The sequence below is a fragment of the Amia ocellicauda genome, chromosome 11 (assembly GCF_036373705.1).
Source record: "Amia ocellicauda isolate fAmiCal2 chromosome 11, fAmiCal2.hap1, whole genome shotgun sequence".
Taxonomy (NCBI): Eukaryota; Metazoa; Chordata; class Actinopteri; order Amiiformes; family Amiidae; genus Amia; species Amia ocellicauda.
In genome coordinates, this window is record NC_089860.1 from 32,011,156 (window position 1) to 32,028,029 (window position 16,874).

Here is a 16,874-nt window from a genome sequence, read left to right on the forward strand (position 1 = left end):
ATTCAGTGACTTTAATGCACTTTTAATCGTCTGTTTCTGTACTGCCTCTTGCTAAGTTGTAGTTCACCTGCCAGTTGAATGAGTAAATGAATAAATTAAGACAAACAAACAAATGAAAAATAAAAGGAAACAAAAATCCATCTTACGTACAATACCTCTTTAGTACACATTCAATCATTTTTAAATAAACCAAATACGCACTTACCAGAGTTGTTTTTCTTTGCCAAGGCAGGACAAGTTCACGTTGGTTCGATTTGTTCTCAAAACCGGCACAAATAGTTTTTGATTGAATGTTTAGTCTATTGATGACGATGACAATTTTTATCTGATTTAGTTGAAACCATCTAGGAAAACCTTAAATGTTTCTGTTTGTGCCGCTGTTTTCAACATTACGCAAAACCTTGACATGAACCGGGCATAATACGCCACTGTGTACAGTAGGCTGAACACATTCCTGTGCAGTGAGGGGCTGTATCGACCCATAGTTTGATAGCCCCAGATTTAACTAGACTCCTGCATAACTGATAGCTGAACTGTAGGACTGAAGAGTTATGTATTTTGGAGATTGATGGACACAGCAAAACCAGACTAGCCCATTTTTCCTCTGTGAGAAGCTTCATCAAAACAGGCTTTTGTGCCGCACTAGAAGGTGCCTTTCTCGCCTAAGCTCGCTCCAGCAGGCTAACTGTGCTCAAAGGGGCTGTTCGTTCTCCCTTCTCATATGAGGAGCTCGATCAATAACTCGCAACGTGCCGGCCGTCCCTTTAATAAAGTTAAAGGCCCCTCACGACAGCTGGGGCAGGGACTTTCTAATGGAGCCAGAGAGGTCACCTTGCGCAGAGACAGAGACGACAACGGAGGAAGAACTTGCAGGGTCCTCCACAGACTCATAAATTACAATTAACACAGTGGCCAGATTAATGGCTTCTAATCTGCCATGAGCTCTGGGCTAATGACTGGAGAGCCACCAGCTACACAATGACTAGAGTGCTGCTCCCGCTGAAGGACGACTGGCACCCAGCAGCCCCAGCACAGGCCAGGAGCCACCCTCACTGGGAACACAGGAAGACGCTCAGACACAAACAGTACCCATGCACACACTGCACAGACACACAGTTATCTGAGGAGAGCCGTTGTTCAGAGACTTCCAGTATAATGTATGGACACATTACGGGGTTGTTTCTAATTTATTTCTAATAAACTTCTTGAGCAAAAAAAAAAAAACACCTCCACCACCAACAACAACGTATATTTACTTGTGTATATAATATGTTTATATATAAGGTTTGAGGAGAGACTGAATGGAAGGCTAGAGCAGCATATTCTTAGTTGTTCGTCATTGCCACCTCTTTAAAAATGCACAGTGGCAGCAGTAGTAGTATTTGTTGTGGTACTAGTAGTAGTAGTAGCAGTAGTAGTAGTAGTTGTTAGTGGCAGAAATGGTAGTATTACAGATAGGATCAATAAAATGGCGCCTACAGCTTTAAGGAAGCTGAGTGTCCTTTACGAAGAGCAGTACTCTGTCACCTCTGCCTCACGACTCATCAAACCTGATTACACCGCCACCGCCACTGATTAGTCCCAGCATCTTCTCCTGTGCGCTCTCTCCTTTCTTTCTTTCTTTTTTTGCTTGCTTTCATATCAGCCAGTGTCTGTGGTCATAGCTGTGGTCCTTACAGGTCATTTATTTCCATTTAGCTGTAACAAGCTTCTTTTGGTGCTAATCTGCCGAGTTTGGGATGTGCTCTGTATTTATCGCTGACCTTATTTTATCGTGGAATCAAGTTCAGTCTGTTGCGATTCTCTACGATTTTTTCTTTCTTTCTTGGGTATTTCTTAGGAAAGGAGAGTCTTCTGATTATTATTAGTACTTTATTCCCAAGGAATATTCAAGCCCTTTTATATTGTTTCATACCCATCCCCTGATCTGTGCCTTTTACAAGCTTTGTCCTGGAGTTGTTTCGAAAGTTCCTTGGTGCTCATGGTTGAGTCTTTGCTTTGAAATGCAATGAAAATGCTGAAAGAGGGTGTAGACTTTCTATAGGGACCGTATATGCTAAAATAAGTACATTCAGCCTTGATTCCCTGTCTTTCAAGTGGATGGAGATATCTTACTTAGATGTCCACCAGGACCAGGGCTGAACATAGGTAGATAAAGGGCTTTTGGGTGGTTATATTTTAATGAAAGCATTCAGAAGGGTTTGCCTCGACTCAACTGGACACCACAAATCGAGAGAAATCGCCGAGCTCTGTTGAATGTAACAAGCTTTCATGTCATGTTCATTCCCAAAAGACATTTCACGCTGTGTCCTGTGAAGCTGTCATGATGGGACACGTTGAAACAATGGTTTTATTATTATAACCACTGAGACGGCCTCCCTCTCACTCAGTAATGGGCTCAGTGTTTGCTGTACACTACATTGAGCAACCTCTTGGTAGGTGTTGCGTGTGCATATTATGCGGCCTAGTAATTCTGGACAGAAATAAAACACAATATCCATTAGCCCTGTGTTTGGTTGCCTGTCTCTCTAAGAAATTGAGCTTATTGACATGAGGGGAGGTGAGACACAAATACAGCTGCTTGGCAGAAATAAAATGGGGAAGAACAGGGGGTCTGGTTGAGTGAGCAAGCTAATTAACTCGAAAACTATAAAAATGTAAATTGGAATTTGCTGCCACGGGTACCTAATTAAACCCATTGGCATGTTTAGGACTAAATTTAATTTGAAAAAAACGATTCTTTATTTGTTTATATGATTTGTCCTGATCTAACATATTGCTTGCCCAGTCACCAGTTAATTTATATGTGAGGAGAGGTGATGGTCACAGAGAGCAGACCAAAAAAGTCTTCTGTACCTGACAGACAGAGAGAGAAATTAAACTGTCAACAAATCATAGCGTATCTCTCTGAAGAAGAAAAAAATACTGAAACAGAAAGAGAGAAAGAGTGCAAAGAGGGAGGTAATTAATCATGCAGCCAACCATGAGCCCATGAACTAAGTAAATCTATGAGCACATCTATTTCATGTGTGGTTCTTTAATGGTAAAGTGTTTGAGGGGGCAATGGAGTGTAGAAATAATTTAAAAAATATATAAATGCTTAGACAAACAAATGTTTAGAAAAAACAAATTACAAGAGATTGGCTGTGAAACTATGGTCTCTCTATATACTGAAAGTACTGTATTCAAGGCCTTCCCTTTAACTGGTATAGTGGGTGCATGTTTCAGCCCAGACAGAGAAAGAAATGCAGGTTAGCTACAGTGCCAAGGAATGGGTTCAATAAATATGTGTAGTGTTATGGCTGTACTACCATCTAACATTGTTTTCATTCCTTCAGTCTAAGAACTTTTCCAGAAAATCATTCATGTTTAAATACATTTTTTTTTAAATCACAAATCAAATCTAACATTTTTTGTTGAATCATTGAGTCAATCTGTGAGCCTCAAGATACTACAGTTAAAAGAAAACAACAACAATGTGATCCTGCTAAAAGATCAGCCAACATGTTTTAGATTGTTATTGACTGAAGAAAATATCGCATCACAGTCAAAGATTTTACAGTTTATTTGTCAGCACAGTGGGGTTTAAAAATCTGCAAAAAGCTATGAGAATTCAGCCAGACAATTGTTCTCGTTACTGATTCAAAATGTTTTCATGCCAAAATGATTTTCTTGGTGATAATTCAGCTACCCACCCCTGAAAATAAAATTATATATATAATATATATACTTCTCTGTATTTTTGCACTTATGTTGTAAGTCGCCCTGGATAAGGGCATCTGCCAAGAAATAAAAAATAAAATAATAATAATTATATATATATATATATATATATATATATATATATATATATATATATATATATATATATATATATATATATTAATTATTAACAACCAGATCAAGTCTTCAAACAAAGCAAAGCTCTAATGAACCCTAACTCTAATGAGCTTTAAAGTTCAATCTGTGCTCTGGGAATTTCAGCTCACAAAACAGACTAATAATTAAAATTGCATAAATGTAGACAATAGTTACATGATACTCTTAATTATTAACATTTATCTCATTATGGCCTCCCTTCTGCAGAGGTTTAGTGCCCTTCTGGGAAAGGAAAGAAATGTGTACTGACTGCTTACTGTGTCGCATTAAGGTTAAGGTCTAGAAATGGTGGCGTTTAGTTTTTTTCATGCACATAACTCTTAGCATTTACTAATAAACAAAGTATAGAGAGTGTGGAATTGTACAGCTTTGCTGAACTCATGATATAAACTCCCATAAAACATCCTATTGTTTAAATTAATGCTTTGTTCACTCAAGTACCTTTGGGATGGCTGAAGTTAATTTGCCAAAACAAATGGTCCAGCTAGGTTATGTGTAAAGGCAGATTTGTTTTCCCATTTAAGCATGATATAAATGTCTCATATCTTTTGACCCAAGCAGTGGCACACACATGAATTCATGCCAGCCACATTTAAGAGTGGCACGTGCTGTGTGTGGAACAGGCAGTTCGGGTTCTGAAATACGAGCCTTCGCTTTCACAAATTTACAAGCTGCAGTCTTGTTTTAGTTTTTTGTTGCCTTTTTTTTAAAGGTGGCTGCAGTTTGTCAACATTTATACCTTGTAAAAGGTTTTCATAGGAAAAATGACCTTGTCTGTATCTGTGGGAGTTATGAGATCCTAAGAAACTGGAGCTAAAATGCAATAAATTGGTGCAGGCCTCAAATGGCAGCACGCTAGATCACAGATGAACCTGTGCCACTGAGAGATGCAATGAACGTCTCTGAGGCCAAACATATATTTCTGGTCTGTTTGGATGAATGTAATGACCTACTGCTCAGACAGGGCTTCAGATCATTTTATTATAGGTGATGCTGAAACTGAGAAGGGCAGTCTTTTAGCATAAGAATGAAAAACATGATCAATCTAAAGGAATGGAGAAAATAAGCGCAGTAAAACAGTGAAATGGTCCATCCATCCATGCATCCCTCATACACTACGGGTCATGATAACTTTCATTTTTCATGCTGTTCTAATATTGATATTTATAATATATATTTTGATTTGATTTAAAATCTGCTATATATCCAAAATATAAGGATATGTAATTGCTTAGTTGAGATTAGCATGTCTGTAATGTCTTGTAATGTAGTTTGGCATGCGTGATGATTGTGGGGTTCAGAGGCCATCCCTACATGAGGGTCAATTCATTGTACTTTTCTTCATAATAGGATGTAGCCTTGAATATCAAAATATTGCTGTCTCTTTATTGCACCCTTGTCCTCACATGACATGCTGGAGATGTCAGTATGGTGCAACAAAGTGGGTGCTCAAGTCAAGTGCGTTTATTTAATGGTGCATCTTATGACAGAGCAGGCCAAAGACACAAGACTGGAACACTGTATCCAAGAGATTCCCACCTCTCAAAAGTGACCATTTACAATCCTGTTTATAAAGCCCAGATACAGTCTGCTTCTCGGTTATGTAATATCTCAAATCTCTCTATCTGCTACTACCTCCAGGTTTCATTTAAAAGACAGCAAGAGTTGATCCCCTGACCAGACAAAAAAAACATATATGCATCCTATTCTGCAAAGAATGAATAAATAAACAAAAGAATCATGAAGCAGAATATATAAATGATGACTCTTTGACAGCTCTCTTATTACAGTTTTATGAGCAGCATATTTAGGGTTTCCCACTTTAATGCAGGAGGGTAGGAGAGTGGATTTGTCTTGGGTTTGCTGAGAAAAGCCTTGCAATAAAGTGAAGGTTTATGAGTGGTGGCTTCAGGCGATAAAGCACAGAGGTGAGACAGAGAGTGGAACGTGATTCTTTTTAAACAACCTGCTAAAACTAAAAAATAACATCAACCCATTTGGGCAGAGCGCCCTCTGTGGGTTGGACTCATGTCACCAGGCAAGGTCTTCGGCTGCAGTGATTGCACCATCTAACTGATACACTGAGCTGTCATACCAAACTCAGATGCACTCTGAAGACTAACACCTAACTACCAGTCTCAGTTGCACCAATTCACACTGTACACTGTTGTCCAAAATATCACAGTACATACGGTCGATTATGAAGTCTTTCTCAAACAACCAAATTCTCCATAGCATTTGACCTGTTGTGTAGTCCTTTACTGGCAACATGTATAAGAGAGATGCACACTGAACCACTCTGAGATCAAGATGTCCTGGTTTGCCAGGCTGGAAATGATGAGAAGCCACTCTGTCAATCTACTGTGCTTTGTAAATTAATATGAAACACACAGACTCACTACAAAATTACACTGGAGAACTGGTGTGATTAGATTTTACAGTTCTTGTCCAAGATAGAAACTAAGACTCCTGTAACCCACAGTCTGGGTTTCATTTTCAGATCTAGTATAAATTATTGGCATCTACCCTTTAACTGTCTTTACTGTGCCATTTAGGAGTTACATATTTGTACAATTTCATTTTAATTGTATTTACTACTTGTGTACCAAGTCGAATCATTAGATTTTTTTAATTTTCATATGTATAAATATTTACATATACATATATATATATATATATATATATACAATATGCACAGACTTTTCTGATTTTATAACCACTGCCTCCTAATTCCAATATTTGTTTTTGTGTACTTCTAGCATACGAAAGATCTAGTTCAACCGTAAAATCCCTAGAACAACATACTTTTTCACAGTGATGCCATGAGCAGCTCTCCATATGTAAATCAAATCGTATTTTCGTCTAACCCCCTTTCACGAACCTTATATTCTTATTGTTTTTTTCCACTTCCCTTAGCTTGTAAGAAATTTATTAGTACAAACAACCTATTAATAAGAAATCAATTTGAGGCTCCCTGAAGTGTTTTGTGCAAATGCTAATGAATTTTTAAAAACCTCAGTGATATGGGGAGAAAAAAGGAAAACATTGTGCCTGGCAGAAATGGACAAATCTCATCTGATATCCTGTGTGCATGTGGTGGATTCCCAAGTGGAAGAATTAATAGCTCTCAAAGATAAAGAAATCCCATTTGACATGTTTCTGTTGCCATCAAAATCACTCCATGCAACACTTACATGTGTTATTTAAGTGTTATGTAGCCTATAGATACACGGCTTGCACCGGAGGTCATGTGCTAGGTGAAGGCAGGTCTTTACGAAGGGGAACCTGGACTATAAGTCTTCAAAACTGGTTTCTATGTCTCTGGCATGTATATTCCTTGATTGGAAAATGGGACTTTCTGTCAATCACTGTTTGGGCTTACCTTAAAGAGCAAATTCAGATGTTGCACATAGGAGCTGCATGTTTTTGTGTACGTGTCCATTGGGCTTACTATGACTCACTGCAAAAACAGCAAAGGAAAACAACATTCGAATGAGAAGATGGGCAAAGCATGTCTGTGATTTCACTCGAGGTGTTGCTGGAGACAGTAGGTTTGAAATTGTTTCGTCAGCAGCATTTCCATTTAGGGAATTAGAGCGTGCACAGTTGATTTGTTGTATAATTTTTTTCTCTGTCATAACACCAATGGGGCATTCTATTGTCATGACGACGGGTTCCTCACACCAGCTCACGTCGGGAGCCGACCGAGGGACAGTGACACCTAAACAAATGGCTAGGGAAAGCAAGACACAACTATTGCTGTTTCAGATATGGGGAAATATTTTTTGGGCAGGTTCTAATTACTGTTCCTAGTTTTTCAAGCGATTTGGAATCGCCCGTTAGTCGATTCCGCCCCACTCTGTGCTCCTTCAGGAGGGATGAGGCAAAACATGCATCCTCCACAACGCATGAGGTCACAGCCATCTGCTTTTTGTTGCACAGGTATTGCACTAATTAGAGAACTCAGTCCAGCTGGAAATGCACACATCTTGAGCCTGCAGGCGCCAGAGAAACCACAGGGAGGCGCTGGTGTGCGGAGAGCTGGGGATTGACCAGCTGACTTTTACCCACCTCACCCTGCTGATATTCTGCCAGTTGTGTGTTGTATTCTGGGATGTCGCAGCTAAAGACATAAAATCAGATACTCAGGGTTGGACACGAGACTTAATATAACTCAGACACAAGTCAACATCTATTTATAAATAGAAATATATTGCTATTTACACATTTAGACCTTTTGAAATCGGAAGTAATTTCATTGTCAACATTGATTTGAATATATTTTTTATATTAACAACAATATACATTCCAGAGATGTTACTCTGTATTTCACCAGGTTACTTAATCCTAAATTAATAATCGCAAGATGATATAAAAGCAGACATCATGAAATGCCGTACTCTTTAAAAACATAACTCTCTTGTAGCTGGCTGCCAACTAGGGAAATAAATAACATTGTCATGTTTTCCTTAAGAAAATAAATTAGTCGCTTATTATTATTGCATCATATTTATTTGCTACTTCAAAGGGGAGGGACAGTGGTGTGTTTGTGTGGGACAGATTTATAAAGTTGTCCCATGAATTAAATAGTAAACACCAAGAAAAAGGGCAACAAAACACTCCAATAGTCATTTATATTGTTATTGACTGCACTGCAAGTGTGTATATAGCTTATCAAATAGGTATAGTAGATATTGTTTTTAATGTTAATGCAGCTTGCAGTTGACACTTTGGAATTATGTAATCAAATACTACTAAGTCATTGTTTCGTTTTCATTGGTGATGTCCAACTGGTTGCATGACAGTAACTCTGATAGTTATACCTGCTATAACTCTGTTATAACTAATTAAGTAATTGATAAATAAGACCATTTTCAACTATGTTCTGTGTATTCAAAAATATTGTGTTGAAACTATTGATAATATATAAAGAAATGTGTTGTGATTTATATACCTATAAAAACATTAAGTGATTGACCTCTGTTTAGTTCCTTGATATTTTTCTGGAACTGTAATGTAATGTAATGTAAAAATGAATAGTCGTTTCTGAAAAACAAGTTTCAAAGTTTTGTTTGCTTTTCATCTGACCATATGAGCCCATTGAGCCCCAGAGGACTTAACCACTGAGTTATAGGAGTATTTTCCCACATTACACCATTCACTTAGTCTAAAGAAGGTCATATCCTTCTAATGGACTCTTTAGATGTATTTCAGTTTAACTCTGGAATATGACTCTACAGATATGATTCACATTATGTTGCTATGAGATCTAAGCCTAAAACACTCTTAGCATGTTTTCTATGTTTGTTTGTTTGTTTCTTGTTCCTAGCTCAGGATTTCTTCATTGTCAATCATCATTTACAACACATAGGCACTGCTTCTAAATTGCACTGATTTGGTGTGTTGTTTTAATCATTACGTTGATTTAGTCATATAAAGGCACAGTGTCCTGGGGGAGCATCTTTTGTTTGCAGCGCTAAAACAGGATCCAACGTTTGCTCAGCATCCTGTTCCTTATTCCCCTCTATGGGGAGAGCCATCAGTTAAGCAGCATTTACTTGAAGGCCCATTATGTTAACTCAGTGCGGGCATAAATGTAAGTGGAAAGTCTGCAATAATCATTTTACAGAGCCCTCAGGGAAATCTGAAGCTTGCTTCTTCTTTTTTTCTTCTTTCCCCCCCTTTTTTCCTGCTTCTCAGAAAATCTCGTCAGCAGTAAGCAAACATCTGATGGATATGATGAACTCCTGAACCCTGCTTTTCAGAAGGATCCTGCCAGACCTTTGTGCTAGATTTGGATTTGGCGTATTTGTCGAGTGGGTAGAAGGATGGATTATGCAGGTATACTGGGGAAATGAAGGCCTGCATCTGTCTGGGGAGCAGGTGCAGTTTGGACAATGCTAATGCAATGTTACTGCCCTATCTCTATTCCAGTTGCTGTCTGCCAACCTGCAAGAGATGCAGAGAGGAGAGTACTGTTCCTGAATTAATACCTAAAGTATCCTTGTCCATACGTCCTAGACAAGGGGTGGACAATAATATCATCAGGGGGGTCAATCCAGAAATATTGGTAAGCCCTCATTCTTTGAACACTGACACACTTTCTTTGCAATGTAAGCACACAGCTTTCCATGCCACATCTAGAAAAGCATTTTGATGTCCATTCCTTCTTAAATACTCATCTACTTTCCTCTTCTTTGATCAACATTTTTTTTAGTTATATCCCTCCACTGCAGTGCCTCATAATCAAACATGCAGACATTGCATTTTATTGTTTTGTTCGCTGCTTGCGGACAAAGTAAATTACCATAAAATCGTCCTATTGTTTTTGCTCCAATGGTGCTTCAATTACCATTTTAAGTATTTCCCACAACAGACAATGACCTGATTTTGTTCACTTTAATAGTGGAAACTTGTAGCCAGGAATGTTGGCCCATCAGACAGAAATGTTAGACAGGCTGGATCTGCCCCCTGGGGCGTGTTTTGACCACCCGTGTCCTATAAGGATGCTTTACACCATTAATATTAATGTTTGTTTTGGGATGTCCAAAAAGTTCTGAGCAACTTCCAGGAGCTTCTTAGGTCCCTGCAGGTTCAGGTTGGCCGTAGTGTCAGCTGCATCAGATCCTCCAGGTGGTGTGATAGCTGGACTGTGGGCCTTCTGCACTGGCAGTGTGACAAAACAGCAGATGTTTTGGAGGATGTGTGAAATGTCCCACCCTTCCTGAATTGCGTCATTGCAGTGGGTGGAGATGACAGAACAGTGATTCCAAGTTGGGGTAAAAAGAAGGAAAAATACCTGAAGATTCACAGCAAATTTTACATAATCAAAAAGAGGCCAAATGTGTAAAACAAAAACAGAAAAACAGACTGGGCGCTGGGAAGCATCGACTACATGAATACCTTTAATTGTCCAAATCAGCTGTGATCCACTGACTGCACTAACCTTGCCAAGTGTTTCTCCCCTGCGCCTCCCAGGCCGTGGCCCTGCGTGTGTCCGAGCGCTGCCCTCTCCCTTTCCTTTCCCGCTATTTTCCTTTTTTCTCTCGCCTGTGTCATTAACGCGGGGAGCCCCGAGGCGAGTGGTGGTTAATCTGAATTTCAAACAGTTTTTGCTCCCCTAATGAGAGCTTAATGCCTCCCTGCCCGGGCTGGAGCGCTGGCCGCGATGCTACCTGTGGAGAGACGATTGAGTCCCAGTGATTAATGAACCCCACAACAGCCGACGTAATTCCTACCCTGCTCTCTGAACCACTAAATGGGAAAAAATTAAAAATAAATCCAGCCATGGCAGCAGAAGCAGCAGCCGCAGTCAGTCTACATGTCTTCTCCCTGACTGCAGACTCCCCTCATGGACTGGATTAACAGTCAACAGGTAATTAGAGAATAATCCCACCCCACCCTACCCAACATCCAACCTATCAATATCAGCCCCTGCATTTGAAATACTGTCACTCTTATTACATATTGATTGGCTATGCTATTTTTCCTGTTCTTAAATAGCACATTTCTGTTCTTCTCACTCCTTTTCTTCTTCTTCTAACAATGCCTCCCTCCACCTCATGAATTAGAGGTTAATTGTATTAAAAATGTTCAGGCTTTTACAAGAACGAGTGAGGTTTTAAATGTGTTTTTTACGGTCCAACCAATAAAACCTTCACTATTAATTAGGGTCTGAAAGTCGCAATTTATTTAGTCTGCATTAGCCGAATTAATTTCCTACACGAAGCCTCTGCTTTTGTGATTTATATTCCCTGTGTTTTATTTGACATTGCTCCTCAGCATGATGTCAACATGGGGTCTGTACACTCAAACATACATCTGCTTCTGCCGTGCCCTATATGACCAATATTTTATAGCCCCATTGGTTTAGTTGTAAACTCCAGACAGCCCGGGTTCCCATATAGACTATATTTAACCCAACGATGCCTGGGATTGCCCATAGGATGGTGAAGCATTGCTGGCATTGTGTGGGCTTGAGCCAGCCATGATGTCCTGTTTGTATTGTTGTTGTGAAAAGAAGCAGTTGTATATTGTGGTTAGCCAGGTAGTAATGATACAAATTTGGTGCATCCAGACCTCCTTGTAGCTTACTTTTATGTAGTGTGGTTAACTTAATCCGAGTTTTTGTTATTCTTCCAGTAAAATTTAGTAATTATTGAATCTAAATTTTGGAACCAATTGGTTGTAGGTTGTACTGGGACCATAGTGAAGAGATAGTTAATTTTGGTTAGAATTGACATTTTAACTGTTGTAAGTCTCCCAGTAATAGAGCGTGGTAAGTTCATACATCGGTTCAGATCATCATGTTTTTTATAATTGGAGTGAAACTGAGATGAAATAAGTCTGACAAATTGGTAGAGATATTGATACCAAGGTATTTGATATTGCCAGTGGTGAATGGAAGAGCAGGCGTTCGGACTTCAGCATTGCAGGAGTCTCCACATAAAGGAAAGAAGAAGTTTTGTTCTTGTTTTGTTTCTGAAACCCTACCCCCGCGGGGTGACAACTTCATTGTTCACTTTAATAGTTAGTAAAAAAATAAATAATAATAATAATAATAATAATAATAATAATAATAATAATAATAACAGTTTCTTTACCCTTCCCTACCCCCCAATAACCCCTCTAACCCCACCCCACCCTCTTCCACCCACCCTCCCCTTCTGCCCTTCCTTACCCATGGAAGACCGTCTGTGGCCAGGAGGCAGACAGCCAGACAAACAACCAACAGAGTAAACAATCAATTAAATCAACAGGTGGACAATTAGACAGACAAATAGACAGACGGACCGATGACACGTCGACAAACTAAGATATAAACATAAAATTGTGCGCATATAGCAGACCAGTAGGGATGTATCAGTCATGTCCAAGCATAATAAAGAAAAAAAAGAGGGAACACAAACACACAAGAATAAATAATAAATAAATAATAATAATAAATAAAACAGACTGTTTGGGGTTGTGTGTGTGTGTGTGTTTGTGTGTGTGTGTGTGCGTGCGCGTGTGGGTGTGTGCCTGTGTGTGTGTGTGTGTGTTTGTGTGTGCCAGCTGCTTACATCCCTCTTGCCTGGGGCACAGGAGTTGGAGAGGTGAAGCCAGCTGATTAGCAATTGGTGATTCCAAATAGGAAGGTGCAAATGAAAAAATAACCATGCGTGTGTGTGTGCATGCATTGTCTGTATCTCTGACAGGAGTCTCGCCAATGCCTCTCGACCAAACCGAGAATCTCTGACAAAAAGATGGAAAGGAAATAACAGTGGGGAAGAAAACATTTTTTTCTGAACTAAAGCACTTCTTCTTCTAATCACTTGGCTGATGAGCTGTGAATCTCCAATAAAGAGATTACAGCCAGACATAAACTCCAATAATCTTTTCCTTTTTTAATGTCATGCGCTAGTGTTTCCAGACCACACACTAGTTTTATTTGTCTGATCTGTTGATTTATTATAGATTTTTATTACTTTTTTTTACTTTAGCTTCGTAGTCAGGCACTTTGAATAGCAGATGTTTCTGAGCTCCCTCCTATCCTCCTATGCTTTACTCCAGAGAGCTTTGCAGTTATAAACCACCATGGTGGAAATCAAAGATGGAAACCAATTTACCAAGTCCCTTTCCCTTGAAACCAGGTTTACTGAACAGGAGGAGGATGGTGGTGGTTTAGCAGTTCTAAAAGTGGTGCCATGGAAAGAAAATGAAAATTAAGAAGTAAATGCATTTTGTGAGGGGAAAAAAGCTACGTCGTGAATTTCTGAGGAATGTTCTGGTGCGGCCTTTGAAAACAGCCTATTTTATTTCTGAATATGCTTAAGACTATTGTCAAGTTGTTTGGTATAGCACAGCAACACAAGCAAGGTTACAAACAACATTGTGCTTGTTTGGTTGCTAGTAACAAATGGATCCAATGGTCTCATGTAGCTGTTTCTAGAAGAATCCAAGGCCTTCAACAGTGTCGGTGGCATGTCTGTGCCAGACCCCCCCACCACCTCTTGTGTAAAGAAGTGACTTCTGTTTTGTGTCTTGTTTCCTCGAGTCCTTGCTTCCTTGTTAATGCTGTAGTAGCTGTCTGTGTAACACATACATTCGAGGCCAGCAGTAATTCTTGGCTTCTCTTCTTTGGACCCTCCCCAGGGCAGCACTATCCACATTGTAATCGTCCTATTCCTCTGAGAGCCGTGTGGGTTCTGCACAATTGCTCGGCTGTGTTTGTCTGGGCTCCGCTTGGTGGGATGTCGCGAGAGAGGGAAAGGTTGATGTGGGAGGCTGGGTATATTGTCAGCTTGTCACAGACTGTGAATTTATGAGCGAAAATATACAGTGACAAATTGCCCCGTCTCCGCGTCATTCTCGTTCTGTCTCCTTCCCTCTCTCTCCCTGTCTATCTCCCCCGTCTGCCTCGCTCCCTCTCTCAGCTCACGTCTGTCTCTGTCTCCCTCTTTTTCAATCTCCTGTTTGTCCATCAGTATGAGCCTCCTGGCCTCCTGCGTCTCTCTCCTTCCTGGGTTCTCCAGTCCATTCTGCAGTGCCGAGGTTGTGTTTGATCAGATTAATCAAATTTATGCAAAGTGATCTGTACTGGGAAATAATAATCAAACCTAAACCATTCATTGTCAATATCAGCATCAACTTCTATCATGTGACTACATGCTTCTTCACATATAGAAAGCCAATGGCAATAATACAATCATTGTAGTTAAGGCACTCTAAAACTCATATTGTCTATGACGTTACTCTTTAACTGTATTTCTTGAATTGTGAAACTCTAGTTTCTATAAAACTAATTCAGTATTTCTCTCTGTCTAAATTAAATCAGATTCTCGTCAATTTGCAAACAGCCATGTCTGTTTTTAAATGTGAATTAACGGCCTGCCATTTCCTGATCCATCTGTGCATTACTAGCATTAACTCTGCTCACTCAGTGGTGACAAAAATCAGCCCAGTGATATCATTTTCCACTTTCCTAAATTATATGAACAGTGATCTAGAGAATTGCCCAGATATCTAACACTTAAAGCAGGGTGACCAGCTATAGCGATGTAAGCTGTTATCATTGAGGTATTAGTGCAAAATATATCAGCATTGTTGAAAGCTATGTGAACGTTTGCTAAACCAGGAAACTACTAATCTTTTGTAGCGTGTATCTTTCTGTTTCCTCTTTCACCCTCTGACCATTTCACTGTTGAAGAGCCAGGTAGGATCAAAGATCAAATGCATAAGAAGTCAGTGGGTAGATCCTTTATCAGTCTGCTGCTGCACCAAATGGCTTATTTTCTTAATTAGGTCATCCGTATGTTAAGCCAAATTGTTCCTTGATTGCAACCCAGAGGCCGAGCACAAAGGTAACGTTTGGTCAATTGCTTTAAGTAATTGGAGAGATTCCATTTAATTCAAATCAATCCATAAACTAAGGAATTTATTTAATTTACCTGCTGTAAGAGGTCATTATTTTATTTTTTATTTTTTGCACATCTATCTATCTGTCTATCTATCTATCTATATATCTATATATATATATTTTCTCTATATTTTGTTGTGTCAGTGTCTAAGGGATTCATGCATTAAAATTTGGATTTTGTCCATGAATCTACACACCATATTCCACACTGTTAAGGGGAAAAGTTTTTATTGTGAAAAAAGATCACAACAATACTATACACAAGAGCAAAGTCATGCCACAAATTTCTGATTGGGCCATGAACGATCATGGACTGAATTGATTGGTGCGTGTGAGTGTTTGTGTTTATTAGTTAAGTGTGTAGTTAGGGAACTGTTTCAGTGTTTAGTTTAGACTTAGAGAAGAGTTCAGACATCACTTTTTTCTTGAAATGACAATACCCCTGAAGCACCTGTAACATTCGTTTCCTAAACCCCGCCTTCAGGGCCCATAATCGGTGTATAACCCCCCACGGTGTCACACAGAATTTGGGACTAAGCTGATAGTATATGCAACTGAATAGTGGACCATTCCCAGAGAGATAAAATATATCTCAAAGGGTTCTGTAGCAGGTTTTCAATAGGTGATACTGCTGGGAGGGTACTATGTGGTGTGAAATGATAGGATGTGAAATTGTGTATTCTAGGCATTGTTTTAAACTGCCAACAATGGTTCTCATTGCTTAAGTTGATTTATTCCGTCGAGATGTTATTGATGAATGCAGGCTTGACCAAGGCACCTTAGGCTGTCAGCCAGTCCATTGACAGTCTATTGGTAGCAGGAGTTTCAGCGAGCTACTGACTTCTATTTTCACTTTCTATTGGCATTCTATCGACCATAGCAAACAGATTCCGCCGTATTCCATCCTTGTTAGAGGATAGAGATGGCGGACTGATACAGGATCTTGCCTGGCATGTGGTGAGCAGCAGTTGTAAAGGCAGCTAAAGCAGGAGGGCCACTGGCACCTCCCCTGGCAGGACTACTCAGGCAGCATGTCACCGCAATATGTTTTCCCCAATTAAATGTTGGACGGCGAGTCTCCAGATCAGCTCCACGCATAGTGTTTTGCACTCAAGATGCTCGTTTACATAATTAAGTGGACTCTGGAGTGCCCCTCAGGTGCGCCTTGTAAACGGCAAGCTGCCAACCGGTGGAGCAGAGTGTCACGGCAACCAGAGTGAGAGACCTCTGCCCCCCCACCCCCCCGGTGCTGCACCTCGGCTACTGTACACAACACCGGAGAGCTTCGATGCTGGCCTGTCTGCGGCACAGACAGCCATCAGTCGTGAACTGAATAACTTTACTGCTCTCTCCTGAACAGGAAACAAAACATCCCAAAAGTTTCTGTTCAGTAATGAGGCTCATTAGTGAACAGAAACAGAGTCTCACGGCTCTTTAGTTTGCCCTGTGTCTCTCAGATGCGTTCCAGGAAGTATTACACTCCATCTCAGCCACACACACACAAACAGTCACCATGATGTTCATTCTTCCAGACAGGGCACAGCACTTGAACTCAGAACTAACACTCTGTAGGGTTTTGTGTTATATATATATATAT